Genomic DNA, 12,287 nt, shown 5'->3' on the forward strand with positions numbered 1-12,287 from the left:
TTCGTCACGCGTACTGGGCTGCTAGCTGTGCTGATGGGCCTACTCCGTATCAAATCAAATTAAATCGCTACACTGTTGGGCCTTGTATACGTGAAAAAGGGCAAAAGCTAGACCGTGGGAAATCGAACATGTTGATCACGATATGTTCTTTCGTGGAATAGTCCCACCTCGGTCTTCTATACAAATTTTAACCGGTTCAAATACTCGCAGATTGATTGGATTATCAGCAAGCTACAAAAGATAAAATGATCAGGAAGTATTCCATACGCTGATGGACTCTGCATGGGCCCATGGGAAAGAGCCTCCCTAAATTATGTACGGTGAGGTTTGCCTAATTATCTGTTGTATGTAGCGTGAGCTAATTAAAAACATGACACGAGTTGTATCCACCTTTGGAAGGATATAGACTAGAGATGGCATGGCATCTACGGTGCAAGGGAAAGCAATGAGATCGTGGATCATGGGGTTGCCTTAATTGGATGGATATGCAATAGACATGGCAGCAATAAACCTATGGTGCAAGGAGAGCAACCATATAGCGTGGATGCCTTAATTATAAAAAAAGCATGGAAAGGACTTTGCTTCATCGCAGCAAAAAAACTCTCGCTTTTCCTTCATTCAAGCAAAAAATGGTTTGCTTATAATAAAAAAGAAAAAAACTCGCCGGAGACTTCGACATGTACATCAATTCAACGATGGAAAAATAAATGAACTTGCGCAAAAAAGATGCTCATAGTCTGATGCACATAATCAGGTTTGGATGTCAAAAAGATGGTACATATTACTCGTTGTATTTGCAGATGAACAAAATTTTAAGCGTGACGGCGGTTGGAGCAGCCGTTGAGGGTCTACGACGAGTGTATTAGCGGGGAATCAGATAGGTCAATTGTGACGACAATTGCGTCTCCTACAAAAAGATTTCGTCCTCTCGAAAAAAACTCCATTGCTGAAATTCTCAGGAACAAATCCGCCGCAACGCGCGGGCACTTTTCCTAGTATTTCTTGAAGAACAAGAAGCAAGAAGATTTCTTTTGAGAACAGCACAAGCTCAAGGATCTAACTGAGCAGCACGAGCCCACCAGATGAGCGGAGGTGGTGGGCCTCCCATCCGTTTTGGGAACAGCACAATCTCAGCCGGGCTTCCCTGGCAGCACATTCACAGCAGCCGGCCGGCGCGTGCCGTGCGGCCGCGAAGGCGCCGGCGCCGGCGCCGGTGCTGCACGCACGACCCACGCCGCGGCATCGCGCGGGCGCGCAGACGCCGTCAAGCCGGCCGGCAGGACCGGAAGATTGAGATCGATCGATCGATCGATCGATCATGGGATGGATCATGGGTGTACCCGACGGATCACCGATCTGGCCCCTGTCCTATACTTGTCACTCATGCCTCGCGTGTATGTGCACGTGCCAACAGTGCGGACGACTGACGAGCACCCATCTCCATGGCTCCCTATCATGCCCGTGGTGAACCTACACAACACACACCTCCAATCCTCCTCCCGCCTGACCCCAGCATGTCTCGTGCGAGGGGACAACTCAAAATTTTGTTACAGCGAAGACAAATACTACCTCTGTTTATAAAATGATATCGAAAGCTTGTCTAAATTTAGATGTATCTAAACACTCTTTAGTCTTTAGTGTATAGATAGATCTGAAATTGAACAAATCTTTGACATCCTTTTATGGACGGAGGGCGTAGTCCTCACAATTAGGCCTCCAACCCACCTAAGGACTTTACGTAGGACAAGTTTGACTTAAACTTTCCAAACAATTATATGCAAAATTTAATTCAATTTGACACTATAGTCGAGCAGGCTAAATTTAATCATCGTGAAACAATTGTGTATTCGACTAATTATTATACGTACTTCGTCTCTTCCTAGATATAGGGATTATAGTATAATCAACGTGAAAGTATTTGACCAGTTAATATATTTTAGGCCAACTCATGTATATTTAATTGATTCATCCTTGGTATAAATCTCAAATCTCAAATTGAGTTGGACAACATAGAACTTTAATTTGGAGCTTGGGAATTATTGCCGCATGTGCCGCAGGAGTGGCAGCCATGATGGGGGCTGGAGTGGCCACCATGTTGGGCGGAGGAATCGCTATCGGAAAGATGGAGGAGTCGTCGCCTGCTGGAGGACGGTGGTATCTTAGGCCTGAGCGAGCACATCCTCCACGGAGAAAATGACAAAAAACCACGACAATTGGGGCGGCGGTGTCACATGACCACGGACTGGAGGCTAAGCGACACATAACCACCAACTCAGGGGCAGATGCTCGACAGAAAGCACTGATTACATGGTTTCCTGGGTTTAATCAAGTTTCCGATAGATGGGCCCGCTGTCAGGTGCCAGGTGGCGATGTTTTCCCCATCGTTTCTGATAGGTTCTGAAATAAATAAAATTAAAAAAAGAAAAAAGTGCAAATCTAAAAGAAAAGGGAACCGGCAGGTTCCTCCCGTACCTGCGCCTAGCCTCCTCCCCGCTAGCCGCCGCGCCATGGGCGTTCCCTCCGCAACGCATGCCCCTCGTCGGATACCATGGGGTTGATGACTCCCTGCCCTGCCCCTGCCCCTCGCCGGAGACCACGGCCGTGGCCCAGGACGACAGCCGCGCCGCCCCTGCTCGCAAACGAGCGCCGCTCCGTACCCCCTGCTCGCCGCCGAGGAAAGGGACCCCAGCTCCAGCCGGGCCGCACCACCGTTGGGCCCGTGCACCACCCGCGCCGTCGGTCCCGGACGAGAGGTTGGGGAGGACAGGGGACTGGCGGCGCGGAGCGGAGCGGGGCGGGAGGGGGCGGCGGCGGGAGGGGGCGGCGGCGCTTGCGGCAGGGCGGCGGCGGCCTGCGTCGCCGGAGTGCCGGCCAGCTTCCCTGCTCCAGTCCGGTCGCGCGCCCCACAACTCTGGCTATTCTGTGTCCTGCGGCGTTATCGACTCCTGCACCTCTCCGCCTCGACCAGGCGGCGCCCTCGAGGAAGCCTGCGTTCACCCTTGAACGGAGCTCGCCCAGTCGCGCCATGGCGGATCTCGCCCGCGCAACCACCTTGCGGATCCCGTGCAGGCCCTAGCCGAGCGCGCCCATGTCGCCCTCTGGGAGCTCGTTCGCGCTAGCCCCTAGCCGTGGTCGCCCGTGCCGGCCTCCCCCGGGCAGATCTCACCAGCGCCGCTCCATGGTCGGAGCAGCGGTGGCTCATGGCGGCGGCACAAAGGCTCCGGCGGCTCTGGCGTGGTCAACATAGATGAGAATAGAGAGGTAGATACACAAAAATATTTTTGTGAAGATATCGCCACCTGGCACCTGACAGCAGGCCCCATCTATCATAAATCTGATTAAACCCAGCAAAATGTGGAATCAGTGCTTTATGTCGAGCACCGGCCCCTGAGTTTGTGGTTATGTGTCGCTTAGCCTCCAGTCCGTGGTCATGTGACACCGCAGCCTCAATTGTCGTGGTTTTTTGTCATTTCCTCTCCTCCACGAGGCCAACACCTGGAGTGGGCACCAGGGGAGGGGAGGCGTAGGGGGAGGCACATCGTTCAAAAACGTATACTATTAATTACTTACAACCAAGTGGGAGAGGTGGTACTATTAATTACTTACAACCAAGTGGGAGAGGTGGTACTATTAATTACTTACAACCAAGTGGGAGAGGGGGCAGCTGCCCCCCCCCCCCCACCCACCCACACCCACCAAACTTAATTTACATTTGACTTAAAGTTTTCTCACAATGATATGCAAACCTCTATTTAATTTGGCAACATAGTCGAGCAGGTAAATTTAGCTAGCGTGAAATGGTTGTGGGGAGTGGTGTTTTGGAACATGGGAGCATATGCTCCCTCTATTTTGAAATGCATCTTACACATATTTTGAATTTTAAAAAAAATTGAAACCAAAAATTCGTATGTAAATCTTCTCGTCCTACACGCTTACAAAGTTGTTTTATATAAAATCGACTTATCATGTGACGTGTGTAAAAAAGACAAAACTCAGTGCTAAAAATAATGTTTTTCACAAGATAAGTTTTCTCTTTTTTTATATAGACCACAAAAAATATTGGTTTTTCGTGAAACTTGACGAACGAACATATATTATGAAGATGTACATGTAAAATTTTTTGTTAAATTTTTTCGATATTTTGAAATATGATTTTTTGGGAGAGTGCACCCGGGAGCCGAATTGAATTTCCGGTGTATTTGACCAATTAATTTATTTTTGGCCAGCCCATCTCGAGTTTGGCGTCCTTATAATGGATACTCTTATGTTAGTTGTATGAGTATAAAAAAAGAACAATACATGCACTCCTTTTCAGCCTCCCCCGTCCACTCGTCACAATGCGTTGAATGAGCTAAACCGAGTTAAGACATACTAGATTATGATGTGCGCCTTGGCGCACGACCCCGTAAAATTTGAACCGAGCCACAGATTTCTTGAAGTGCTGCATAAAACAGTACTATTTTCAACGCTTGATAGATCATTTCTTTATGACAGATAAGCATAGGATATGAGAAAAGAGACAACAACCACACTGGTAAACGATTTGTATTACACAAATTTATTTTTTATACAAATCAGCGATAATCAGTTAACAAATAAGTAAATGCGAAGATTGTAAGAAAAAAAATATATACTGGCACTTTAATTTAAAGCCATACATAAGGTTACATTCATGAGTCTCCAGGGTAGATAGTTCTTTCGCTCTAATATTTACAAACCACCAGAATGTCAAATATATATTGCGAAAACATGGAAGTATAGAGCATACGCACTATGGTAAGAACAAACAGTAAAGTACATATACTATTATGAAGACAAAGCTTAACAACTGGTAGGTATGGTAGGCAAACCAAGGCACGTCAGCATGACTACCTACATGTATAGATAGTCTTCTGAGCACCGGTTATCACAACCATAGCTTCTCGTCATCCCGAGAGAGCACTTCATGTTAAGTGGCGGGTACCCGGTAATAACCAGGGAACTGATTACCTCATGTAAATTATTTTGATCACACATGCATTCACTAACATAGACATATCTCTTCTTCATTTTCTTGAGCTGTAGCCAGCACCAGTGTTGCTTCACACGGCCCCCCTGCACCACCTCTCCTTCACTCGTTACCGGAGAGTCCGAAAAAAGAGATATAATAGTACGGTTGTTAAGACCGAGCACTTGAGCACCTGGGAAAACATGCATAAAATAGAAAATCAAAATTTAAATAGAAAATCATTGATACATACTGTGGCACTCAATACCAAAAAATGGAACATATATAGTGGATGTAAAACTGGGATACATTTCTCTCATGTTACTCCAGTATCCATTCTTAACATAGTATGAGAAATTTAGAATTATATATTGTGTGAAAATGGATTCGATCTGCCATGCTTCCTTTTGTTCACATAGATGCAAATGCTCAGGTCACTGGAAAGAATCTGGGATTCTCCAAGCAACCAAGATCTGTTCGGCCTCACAAAGCATGAGGGGAGGGGTGAATGAGTTCTGCTGCGTACCTAGAGTCAGTTGAAAAATTGCCTCTCGCACCCCCTAGCTGAAACCCATGTAGTGCAGTCCGTTCAGCCGCACTAATTTGCCGCACAATGCATGAGGGGAAGGGGAAGAAATCTATTTGAAATTGCCTCTCGCTGAAAAATGATTGTTTCAATCAGTAACCATAACATAAAAAATATCAAAGAAGCAAAGAAAATAAATCTGAAAACTGTTTAAGTCAAATAACACATCTTCAGTAGCAAGCGCGCGGTGAGTGGGCACCACCTCTCCTTGGCTCTGTGATCTCGTCCATCTCTTTAGCAACTCTGAAAAAAATCACAAGAATGATCTTAAATATTATTTTTTTAGAAACTCTAGAGTCTGAACCTGAGCCATTTGTATACAAAGGATGAATCTCTACAAAATTGAGTGCAGCAAGGTATCCAAATCCGAGAACTATTATCTGATATGTGAGTCTCAAACAATCTAGCACAAATGTATTTTTCTATGAATGAGTCATCCATTTAGCGATAAATAGCAAGCACAACTGATTAACATAATGAAGTGAGGCAATTTTTTTCTACAGATTGATAGGAAAACATTGAACCAGGAAGCTCTTTGTTGGTTGACTGTAGCTAAATTTCAGAAAAAATGAAGCTATATTGAGTAGAATGAATATTACATGGATTAATATTTCAATGCAACCTGCTTGCCTTTTCATCAAACACCTTCAATTCGAGACTCAGTGCTTGCTTTGAGATCATGGTGCCTTCGACTACAACAACAAGCCAATCTTTCAATAAGTGGTGGAAACCTATACTGGACATATACGAACGGATATAAAGGAGCTGCTGGTGGCATCATAACATACATCATTTACGGTGCTTGGAAAGAAAGGAATGAGAGAGTTTTCCGAAATTAGGCTCTTTCTTTGATTCATAGTGCGGCTTATGCATTTGTAAAATACATACCGAAAACGAACACTATCCTTATTTAATGATTACTTGATCGAGTAATATAATTACTTCATTATTATATATATTTGAGTTCACAATCCTAAAATCATACCATTACAGAAAGTTGTGACCGGACCAAAAATATCTTTAATCTTACCAGCGCATAACCTTGATTTTTATTCATTCTGTAGAAAAACCAGACAATACTATTTTTGTTAAGTAGCAAAGGGGGGACCATAGCAATATAGTGTATATGAGATGGTTGGTTACTCTGCATCCGTTTTGCAGAAGTCATTGTTACTATGTAATGGCATGAATATATTAGTTCTCATGGTTTTTCTAAAAGAACTATTCCAGATAAGTAGCTATTTCAACGTTTCCGAGAATATATATAACATAAATACAAACAAGCTCTTACCCAATCTGATGGCAATGTAACACTAACATCGAACATGATCCAGAATAATGTTCAGAGATAGTGCCAACAGCGATCAACCAAAAACTGAAGGTCAAGTAACAAAGGCAAGCAACAAATATTAGTATAGCAATTTGTCCATTTGAGCAGCTAATGGATTTATGCATGCCTGTCTTGTAACTCCATCTTAATAATTGCATCAAGGAGATCTCAGCGAGAATCTCAAGGCCTGACAAAGATCTCTCATGATAAATTAAAACTATTATGGCCTGAGGAAACTTCACCAGTTCACATGCCCAAAATCTAGTCAGAACGGAAGATATTATCTCCAGAATATATCTGAACCAATGAGAGAAGAGGATACATTTACTTTGTAGACAGTGTTAAAAATCATGCATGTTTTTTTCTAGTAAATGTCTGAGATACATAGAGGAAGGCACAAATTAGTTTTTGCATCGTCTTTCTATATTTAAAAATAACCGATCCCTCAACAGCAAAGACAACATAGAGAAAAACAAATTTATATTTTAGATAGTAGATGTAAAAACCATGAGCACAGTTGCAGATTGTTACTCCAGGATATAACAAAAATCTCAAGAACTAAAGGTTGTTAGTATGGCTCACATTTAGCCGTATTTGAAGACAACAAATCTGCAAAGGTTAGATTATCAAACACCAGAAGGTCCAGCCAGCGGTGGCGACATCTAATGGATCATGATAACAACGAAATCCAAGTCGGTTAGGTCGCACCTGTGGTAGTCTTATATGCAATTCCTTCCAACTCCCAATACAACACTGCAAAAATGGAACGATTGCACGAAATCCACAATCATAGCCCAGAAATTATAGAACTAAAAAGTAAACCTTATAGGTATATATTATAAATATCATGAGAAGGACAATTCACACATATATCATATCAGCATCAAATTCATTTGGAGCTAAAATAATTGGTGCACCCCAATGGGATCAGAAACCTAAAGATGATAATAAATTTTTTTTTTTGAGATGAGATGATAATAAAATTTAATGGCATTGTACTGCAGGGTACCACTATAGACTACGCAGTGAGAAAAGGAAAACCATTGTTGCAACAATATTTATGATGCAAGGATGTTAAGTTACACGGAGCAAATAGGAACACCATACATACAAGAGAAGACGGAAAATTTACATATGCCAGGATATATGGCAACATTTACACGAATAATTTGATTTTATAGCAATAATATAGTAGATATTATGCTAGTGGTAGAAAAAACCAAGTAGACAGATTGGAGCCGAATGGAATGATCTTACTGTGGATCAAGGTTGTTGTCTGGATGTGGTGAGATGCCTTGACATTGCCACCACAATACCCATGAGAGCAACACCAAACGCCTCCGCCACAACACCCTCATGTGCCTTCTCCAACGGCAAGCGTGCGGTGAGTACAAAAGTAAAACACCTGTTATCCAGTACCTGTTGGGATATTTACTTTAGCAGATGAGAAGTGTTCCTTCAAAAAGCAAAGAAACAGGTACGGTATCACTAACAACAAATGCCGTGTACACAACAAAAGCTACCAAGGTAGGAAATAAAAATCTCAATCTATTCACTGGCCATGTTTAAATAATTAACAAATTTAAATTATATTTTCTGAAGTCACTAAAGAAAACATAGATGAAAGGTGTCATTGCCGGGAAGAATATGAATTTATAGAACAAAGAGCAATGGTTTGATAAACCATCTAAAGCAGCAAAACAGAATCTTGAGCTGCAGTCTATTAGCTCAGTAAATCAATGTGGATCATGTAAAATACTAAATATAAAAATGGACAATAACAGCTACACCAAAGAGGCTTGAAGTAGCAAACATTCTTAGGTCTCTCGAGATGGAAAAGAATATAACCGGTTGCAAAATATTGACACGAGCAGGAGAAAAAGAAAGTACCTAAGAAAAGAACCTTACATCTACACCAGAGTCATTGACGAAGCAATTAACCTGCGGTGTGCCAACCTATTCATAAGACAAACTGTTATGTTAGCTCAACTGGTAGAGTCTGCAAAACTTTGCAAGGATACAAATTATTATACAGTCAGAGAAGCTAAAACACATATAAGAAATTTAGATATGGCGCATATTTGTTGCACTCACCTAAAATGAGTAACTTCACTATGATGCTTTTCTGAGGTACACAATCATCAAGCTCCAGTTTTCTTGGATGTAGAAAATTCCAAGTGGGATAGCACCGTCCATTCATAATTCCAAGAGGAAAAAAACAGTAATTTCAGCACCACCCATGAAGTCCTCATGCAGATCCTTTAAATGAATTTCAAGGTGCAGCTCTCCAGCTCCATCAATAATATGCTCAGCACTCCTCCATGGAGCACATGACCATAGGATCAGAATTTGCCAGACGTTTCAAACCTTGCAAAGGGCTTGGGAAATGAACAACGGCTCGCCTTGGATTAAGTAAAGCATAGGGTCAGAATGCAAGGCAACCTTGCACTGAAAGGCAACCTATAATTAGAGAAACCATTGAAGCATCAATAAATTAAGTAAAGCACATAATAATATGAACAGGAAAAAACTACAGCGAATCGACAACGGCTCACCTGGGGTTAGCGAATTCCGACGCCGACCGTGGTGTACGGCGGAAGCAGAGGATCCCGGACATGCATCTCTCCAATAACCTCCACCGCGTTCAGGTTATACCAGCAGTTGTTGCTCCAGTCTGTTTCACGACATTATATAATCAAGAAAAAGAGTATCTCAGATTAACCAAACTTAAATCATTGAAAGTGCTATTACCATGAACAAATAAACAAGGCAGAAATGACTAATGATGTGAGAAATTCTCACACCTTGTGTTAGGATTACACGGAGAACTACAAAAATAAAATTCATATCCTCCGTTCTCTTGGATTTTCTATTTCTTTGGTTTCTAAATTTCCTCAAGCTTGGTACACAAGTTGCAATTGGACCAGAACTGTTTTTTTCTGGCAAACATTAGAAGATAAATAACCCGCCATACAAAGTTCGCATCTTGGTTCTCACTGCAGGTGTAGCTATAGGATTTGTAAACACAACAACAAATGATAAATCTAAAAAAATTAGGTTTCTAACCAAATAAACGATAAATCTATGTACAAAGCATGCACACACAAATCTCTTTTACAATAACCTGTTGTGTAAAAGCATGAAGATTGTAGGTACACCAATAGAAGGCTACAAATCAATTAACTGTTAATAATATATGTAAGGTAACCACATATGTAAAGCAAGGATTCATATTTAAAGGATTAACTGGCCTTGTAAGCATGTCCCTTATGAACTCGAATTTTTTCCTCCTCTTGTAGAAACGGATCTGCAAAAGGCAAAACGTAATGTTCAGGAGGCTAAATCAAGAAAAAGAGTCTCCTTCCACTTTTAGTTCAGCCTATAGAAGAGCATGGACCCATGTAGAAACGGATCTGCACAAACCAAAAAAAAATGTCCAGGGGACTAAATCAAAACCAGAGAAATCTGCTTCCACGTTTAGTTCAGTACTTGAGCCTATAGGAGAGCGTATTTGAGAGAGAGAGAGAACGAATCTGAAAAATAAGAGGCAAAGTGGGCTCTAACTACTCAACCTGTCCCGCGCCGGAGCTCCCTTTGCCAAAACTCGCCTGAGCTCAACCGAGCTAGCCGGAGCTCGCCCTGCCGGAGTTCGGCCGCGCCACCATGGAGGAGCTCACCCGCGCCGCCCCTGCTGGCCATCCTTCTACACTCCTCAGCAGCCGCGCCATCCTCGCCGGAGTAACGGAGTTCGCCCACGCCGCCCTGCTGCGCCGGCCCCTGTTGAGGTCGCCCGCGCTGCCTCTATGGAGGCCGCCGGCGCGAGGTCGAGTCCGCCATCACCATCAAGGGCGGAGCTCCAGCAGCCCCTCCTGGTTGCCTGCGGCGGTGCGCTGCTCCTGCTGGCCGGTAGACGTCCAGGGAGGCAGAGCGGCACGGGGCTGGGGGTTGGGGGTTGGAGATGTGGCGTGGAAGAAGGAGAAGGCTGGGAGACAGGGAGGCGGAGCAGCGCCGCCATACGCGACGAGAGGGGATTGGGGAGGAGCTGGGTGCGAGGCGATTGGGTGAGCTAGGGTTTCGGCTCGCGGAGAAGATATTTTGCACGGCCGGTGCGAGGAGATCGGAAGCCAAAACGACCCGCAGCGACTGTCGCGCGGACCCGACCGACCGTAGGGCCCAAACGCAGCCAGACGCGGGTAGAAAATGGCCATTGCATGGCTTTCGCTAGCCCTCAGGATGGACAGTACCAACCACTGCTGCCATAGAACGGACGGCTGGGATCGAATTTCGGCCAGACACTGTAAAAATCGGACGGTGCACATGCTCAGAGCGCTGTGAAGCCCCCTATGGGGGGGCATCGTTTATACCTTTAGATGCCTCTCGAATAGATTAGTAAAACATTTCTCAATAGATGATGCTATATTATTTAAAGGTTTAAGCATTCTGATGTCTACATAACTAAGATATACACAGCCACTCAAATTAAATAAAAGATAAAACCAAAAATATAAAGGTGTAGAACAAGTCATCCTCGTAGGAATTATAAAGACACCTAAAATTATGAAGGATCAATCCATAGATCACGTCGCGATAAAAATATCTTCCGAGCGTCAGATCAGATATTTAATAAATTAATAACACACCGTGGCGAATTGATATATCAACGACGACGACCTATGTAGCTACCTAGTAGCTAGAAACTCAAAATCGAGCTGGATTACGATCATGAACCCTAGCATCCACAGTCAAGCAGCTAGGAGATAAATAAAATTAGGATCTAGCTAAGCTAGAAGCATCAGCCAAAAAAGTCTCCCCGCCCCCAAAACGACAAGCTGCATGTCCCCCACGAAGCTTCCCATCCGTTTCCCCCCAAGACATAATGGCATCTTCAGCGGGCGCGACGCGTTCCGGACGTCCAAACGGACGTTGACTCAAATGGTTGAAATCGTTCGGGCGTCCGTTTGCGTCGGGATGGCTCCAGCGGCACGACGCATAATTTTTTTTCCATTCAAGAAGCCATAACTTAAATTAATAAAAAAAACATAAAAAAGCCATAAAGGCGTGGTAAAAGTAGGTGTTGCCTACTGCTCGTCGTCGCTGACGAGGTCAATGAACTCCGGCGTCGGCCATGGTAGCTCGTACGCCGGCGGCGGAGGAGGTACCGCCGCATGGGCAGGAGGCTGTGGCCAGGGATTCCACGCTGGAGCAGCAGGCGGAGCGCGGTAGTTGGAACGCGTCGGCGTTGCCGGAGGAGTCGCCGGCCTCCCCTGCGCGAGCACTAACTCGCGGAGCTAGATTGCGAGCCCGTCCCACAAAGCGAGGTCGTTGAGCTCGTCCTGCTCGTTGTTGGCCATTGCCGGCAATGGCAATGGCCTCCTCCTCGGAAA

At 44.2% G+C, this 12,287-nt stretch overlaps 1 long non-coding RNA gene across 3 annotated transcripts; it reads right to left on the minus strand.

Annotated features, from left to right (window-relative positions):
- Positions 1-4,612: 4,612 nt before the first annotated feature.
- On the minus strand, positions 4,613-10,986 carry LOC127306323 (uncharacterized). 3 transcript variants are annotated; one of them, XR_007854599.2, is made up of 10 exons: positions 10,476-10,986; positions 10,155-10,210; positions 9,459-9,577; positions 8,998-9,363; positions 8,794-8,859; positions 8,161-8,322; positions 7,486-7,656; positions 6,173-6,265; positions 5,514-5,816; positions 4,613-5,180 (listed from the first exon to the last, which is right to left on the minus strand). It is a non-coding gene; the product is annotated as an uncharacterized lncRNA (long non-coding RNA). The 3 variants fall into 3 exon arrangements; XR_007854601.2 differs by lacking the exon at positions 7,486-7,656 and having other exon boundaries at positions 5,514-5,645; positions 5,740-5,816; positions 10,476-10,985; XR_007854598.2 differs by lacking the exon at positions 7,486-7,656 and having other exon boundaries at positions 10,476-10,984.
- Between the last annotated feature and the right edge of the window lie 1,301 nt (positions 10,987-12,287).

This window comes from Lolium perenne, chromosome 6 (genome assembly GCF_019359855.2).
Source record: "Lolium perenne isolate Kyuss_39 chromosome 6, Kyuss_2.0, whole genome shotgun sequence".
Lineage (NCBI taxonomy): Eukaryota > Viridiplantae > Streptophyta > Magnoliopsida > Poales > Poaceae > Lolium > Lolium perenne.